The sequence below is a fragment of the Theropithecus gelada genome, chromosome 18 (assembly GCF_003255815.1).
Source record: "Theropithecus gelada isolate Dixy chromosome 18, Tgel_1.0, whole genome shotgun sequence".
Lineage (NCBI taxonomy): Eukaryota > Metazoa > Chordata > Mammalia > Primates > Cercopithecidae > Theropithecus > Theropithecus gelada.
Window position 1 is genome coordinate 19,316,975 of NC_037686.1, and position 6,000 is coordinate 19,322,974.

Here is a 6,000-nt window from a genome sequence, read left to right on the forward strand (position 1 = left end):
TATGGCATGTTTTGAAAACCACTTATATAAAATGTGATTGTAATAGAATACATATATGTCATAAAATAGAATATAATTCTATATAATTGAATAGACTTCTAAAATGATATTTTTCTCTTAGACTATTCCTTATCTTTTTTACACTTAATTCTAATTATTTTAACAGTTTTTCCTACAGAAATATATAAAATGTATTCTCTTTTTTCTTTATATCCAAGCCATAAAAATATGTAAGCCATAGTTACCAAACCATTATACTAAAGAATCTGTAATAATATATTTAACTTTTTACTTTAATAAACATGTTATTTTTTGGTGACTTGTAACATAAATGTGCCAGTCTATAAACTACAGGAAAAGTGTCATTCTGCAGTATTTGAATTAGCTGCTTCTGCTGATAATTAGCCTCTCTCACAGTTATGTCAATTCTCAATTGCTGCACTCCTATAATTTGTGATTCCATTCCTGTTTTTTGGCATATTGATTGTCTGTTTTTGATGCATAAATTCTGAATGACCAAATTTAATTAACATTCTTTGAGTTAATTTTCCTCTTTGTGTCCTTGGTGAAGAACTGTAATGGTTGGTCAAGGAAAATTTAGGAAGTTATTGTTATCCATGCTCATCTAAGAATGAAAGCTATCTAGAGAAAACAAAAACAAGAAAAACAGCACCTCTACATAGCATTTATGTATTTGTTAACTACTCATTCAAATTCATTCTCTAAAGGAAGGAGACCTGGCTCCTTCTATGAGCTTTCAGTCTTAATCCTCAAATACTGTCTTACCTAGTGGCCTAATTATAAAAGCAACTTGGTTGTTTTTGCTTATCTGTGAGCAAATCATGGTTATGAATCATGGTTGGTTCCAAACCTCATTTCATTTTCATTCCCTGTAAGAGAAGCCACTTATCAGCAGAAGCACCTAATTCAAATGTTGCAGAATGAAATTTTTAAAGTGAAATATTTAAAGTGAAAAGTTAAATATCTTATTACTGCTTCCTTAAAACATGTCTGCAACTATGACTATAGATTTCTCAGTTGTTTGTTTTTTGTGGTGGAATGCAAACTTTTGATGTAGATTTGCCATAAGTCTAGATGCATGGAATTCACACAAATTAAATGTGTTTATTATTATAAATGTGCACAAATCCAAGTAGCAAAATTCTTTAAAATATCCTTCAATCAGCTAGCCACTTAACTTATTCAAGGAATTCTTATTTTGGAAAAACATTTACATAATATAACCGGTTCATCCTTTCTATGCCTGAATCTTGCTAAATCCCATTTTATTCATTATTGTCTGACTATTTTTTCAAAGGATATTTTATTTATACACATTTATATGAGCAAAATGCATTACAAGTTGAAATTTTTTTTTTAGTTGGGTTAATTGCTGTCACTTGTGTTATGGAGTTTTGATATAGTTTCCACTTTGACAAGTCAAACTTGACACAAGCAAATATTGGCACAGACTGTCGGGTCAAAAATGAACTCTTAATGTGACAACTAAAGTGAACTGCTACAAACCCTGGCTGTCAAAATACAAGTTATGGCTTTGTAATGTAAATACAGCTTTAAAAGTACAACTTTCTCAGGCACCCATCTGTCAAAAGACAGGCTATGCTATGTCCTGTGGCGCTTTGATGAGTTTGCTCACTCTTAAGGGTAGGGGCCAGGAGAACTGGGCTCCACGCCTCAAAAAGAAGAGGACTGATATGCAGTGGACTCCAGGTTTTACTGCTTTATGTTTTCTGTCTTTCTTATGGTGGACTGATAAAAGCTCCTGTAAATGGAAAAGACAGAATTCTATTCCAAAATATTACTAGAAATCATATCCTTACTATAAGAAAAAAATACTTCTTACAATTTTTTTTTTTTTTTTGAGACAGAGTCTTGCTCTGTCACCCAGGATGGAGTGCAGATGCATGATCTTGGCTCACTGCAACCTCCACCTCCTGGGTTCAAGCAATTCTCCTGCCTCAGCCTCCTCAGTAGCTGGGATTATAGGCATGTGACGCCATGCCCAGCTTATTTTTGTATTTTTAGTAGAGAAGGGGTTTCACCATGTTGGTCAGGCTGGTCTTGAACTCCTGACCTCACAATCCGCCTGCCTCAGCCTCCCAAAGTGCTGGGATTATAGGCGTGAGCCACCATGCCTGGCCACTTCTTACAAAATGTAAAAGGAAATAACTAATTTTTTCCTGGCTCCTTTCAGGTAAAAAGATAATTTCAGCACCATCTCTGGTATGGTATTGAATGAGGCAGTGGGGATTAATGTCTGCAAAATAGATGTATGTGGCTTACCACCATGGGTTGTTTCAGGAAAGCTTTGGAAAAAGTGATTAACAAAATAGGCAGAAAGGATAAATTGCCAACAATTATGACATAGCATAGAGCATATGATATGTAATTGGGGAATCAGTTTTTATAAAACTCACATTTTAAAATCTAAGAAAATGACACTAACCACACAAGTTTCCCAATTTGCTACTGTCAGCTGAACATCTACTATGTATTAAGCACAAATGTAGATAGTTAACATATGTCCTTTAACTAAATTACACAAATGCAAGAAGGATTGCCAGGGGAGAGGATAATCAGCCCAGGGAGCAAGCATTCATTAAAGAGATTTCTAAGGAAGAGCAATGTTTTTGAAACTAACAGGGGCCAGGATGAATTGCATGTCACACCAGTTCTCAGTGATGTTTGGGGAGGAGTCCAGAGTTTTTCCATGAACTCTAATCCATGAAAACAAGCACATTAGCTACCTTCCCCCCTTCTATTTAGGGCACCATTTTTAAAAGTTGACAACCTCCTGCAGGGATGTTCTGAAAGACAGAGACATCTTGTCAGAATGATGAATGTCCTTGGTGGATGAGGCAGAAAGAGTTGACTGTGTAGGACTTTCCTGACAAGTCCTCAGGATTTAAAATGGTAACCATCTTTTTTGGCAAGTTTTTTTTTTTTTTTTTTTTTTTGGATGAGAGGAGATATTTTAAAAGTTCAGTAAAAGACTGAACTTTTAAAGTCAGTTACCTGTAGTTGTGTGGGTAAGGGTATGCATCCAATTGAGCTCATAGTATGTGTTCAATACATATTTATTTCATCTAACCCTTCCTCCCATTACTGCTGACAGCTTCTGAGTTAAGGGTGAATCGCTGACTCCAATGCTATTAGAAGGGGCATGTAGCATGACCCAGTCACACACTTCCCTTACTCTAGTGCGTGCAGCCTCTCCTTTTGCTTCCACCGTGAGCTATTTTCCTGCCATGGCCCAAACTGAATTTATATACATATGCATAGATACAGATAGCTATATAGCCACAATATGTGCGCACGCGCACGTGCATGTGTGTGTATACATTTGTACTTGGCATGTTTATCTGCCATCTTCCTATCCTTCTTCTGAAAATCATTGCCCTGCTTTACCCTAATTGATATAGTTACTATCCATTGAGACATAAGAAGAGTAGGAAAATGTGAATGCTTACAGGTGTTATTTCCCAGGGGTGTATCTATCTGAATCTTTAATAACTGTCTTGAATGTGTAATGGGTATTAAAACCTAACCTAACATAGCCAAGAATAATTCCTGCCTCTTCACGCCGGCTCATGCAGCCCACTCTCTCAACATTACCCTGTTCTGGAGTTTTCCATCTTAGTAAATGGTCTCATTAACCATCCAGTTGCTTACTTAAGCTTCAACCCTGGGAATTTTCTCTCTTCTTTACTTTCTTACATCCAATCCATCACCAAGCTCTTTCGGTCTTATCCCCTAAATATTTTGCAAATCCATCCCACTTCTCCCCACCTCCACTGCTGTTATTATAGTCCAAGTCACCCGATGTCTTTTGCCGAAATCACTCCCAGAGCTTTATAATTGATATCCCTGCTTTGACTCTTTCTCTCCATCCTGTCACCTATTATGATTTTCTAGTTCACTTAAAATAAAATTGATTTTATAAGGCTCATACATCGTACATCTTCTGGCTCCTGATTTTGTCTCAGCCCAATATCCTACCACCCTTCTCTTCATTCACTGGACTTAACTGTCCCTCTTTTTGTTTCTTGAACAAGTGAAATCTGTTTTCTCTTTCAGAGTTTAACATTTGCTGCTTCCTTTCCCTAAAACTCACTGCACCTTGATATTATCTCAAGCTGACTGGAGTTCCTTTCAAATATCACCTCCTTGGTGATACCCATCACTTTCCTCTCTCTTATCCACACAATCATTTTATCACCTTTCTGTTTTATTTCTTTATTGACACTTAGCACTAAGTACAATTGTGTTGTTCATGTATTCATTTGTTTGCTTGTTTACTGCCTCTTTTATCCCACTAAAATGTGGACTCCGTGAGAGCGTGGGTTTACCTGTCTTGTTCATCACATGTACCCAGCACAATACCTGGCACATAGAAGAGTGAACTAAAGAAGAGAAATAATAATTGTATTAGCGTACTTTCCTCAAATTTCTTTTCTTTTCTTTTCTTTTCTTTTTTTTTTTTTGAGATGGAGTCTCACTCTGTCACCCAGGCTGGTATGCAGTGGCAGCATCTTGGCTCACTGCAACCTCAGCCTCCCAGTTCAAGCAATTCTCCTCCTCAGCCTCCCAAGGACCTGGGATTACAGGCATGCACCACCACGCTCAGGTGATTTTTGTATTTTTAGTAGAGACGGGGTTTCACCATGTTGGCCAGGCTGGTCTTGATCTCTTGACCTCGTGATCTGCACACCTCAGCCTCCCAAAGTGCTGGGATTACAGGTGTGAGCCACCGCGCCCAGCCCTTTCCTCAAATTTCTGAAGCTGAAACTAAGAAAGATAATCTATTTCATTCCCTGAAAGTTGAATCCTAGATATAAAACTCAAGAGCTATTGGTGTCTGTTTTCTGTGACTGGGCCAAAGCCATGAGAATAATGAAGCCAACAGACAGCAAAAGCAGCGATGAGAGCAAAAGATAGTTTTGATAATATTTAATTCTCCTTTTAGTTGTTTGAGACCCAGGTATATTCCTTCTTTTCCCATAGTATGATTGTACAATTTATGCATGAGATATACCAACATACTTCCAATAATTCCTCTTTTTCCTTTCTTGTTTAAGTTGGTTTGAAATTGGTTTCTGAGATTTACAATTAAAGTATTCCAAACTATCCTGTCACTGCTTGTTTCTATTGCCTTTTCTGTGACTATTATGAAATGTAAAACCCTGGCCATTATACACTTCTTTCATCTCTCTCTCTCTCCAACTCTCTCTCTCTCTCTCTCTACCTCTGTCTCCATCCTTTGGACCTTTACACATGTGTTTTTATATGCTTGGACTATTCTTTCTGATTTTTCTTTAAAAAAGCATTCTGACAGCCCAAGCCTAGAGTTTATACTCCTTCTATGATCTACCATAGCATCATATATTTATTCCCAGTGTAGCATGAGCGACCAGTCTTGCATCTCCCTATTTGTCTCTTTCACTGTTGTATTTTATCTTATTTACAACAGCATTCTTGGTGCCTAACACAATGCCTGATATATAAACAGATGACAATTGAATAAATGAATGAATGAACAAATAGAACTGTTTTGTTGGGGACCAAAGCAGAACTAAGAGGCAACAGACTAGAATCTGAGTGTTAATAATGTGCTCCACACCAAACTTTTTCCTGTTGATGCTGCTCTAAAGTATTGAACTGCTATTTTTTCAGATTGAGGCTGTTTGCTTTGGGCTTTGGCAAGATTTATACCTATATTTTCCAGTACTTGTTTTTCTAAGGATTCCTTTATTTTTTGTTCGTGTTCCCCTTTTTTCACTTACAGGGACTTATTTTTTTCAGAGCTATTTTCCTCTAGTATAAGATTCTGAAATTTCTACCTATTAGTGCCATTTGATTTGTCACTTTGTCAAATATTGGCGGCATGCCAAGCTACTAGGCATCCTGTTTAAAATAGTTTATTGTGGAAAATAAAAATAAATTCATATCATCAGTATCATTTTCTCTTTAGTATATTCC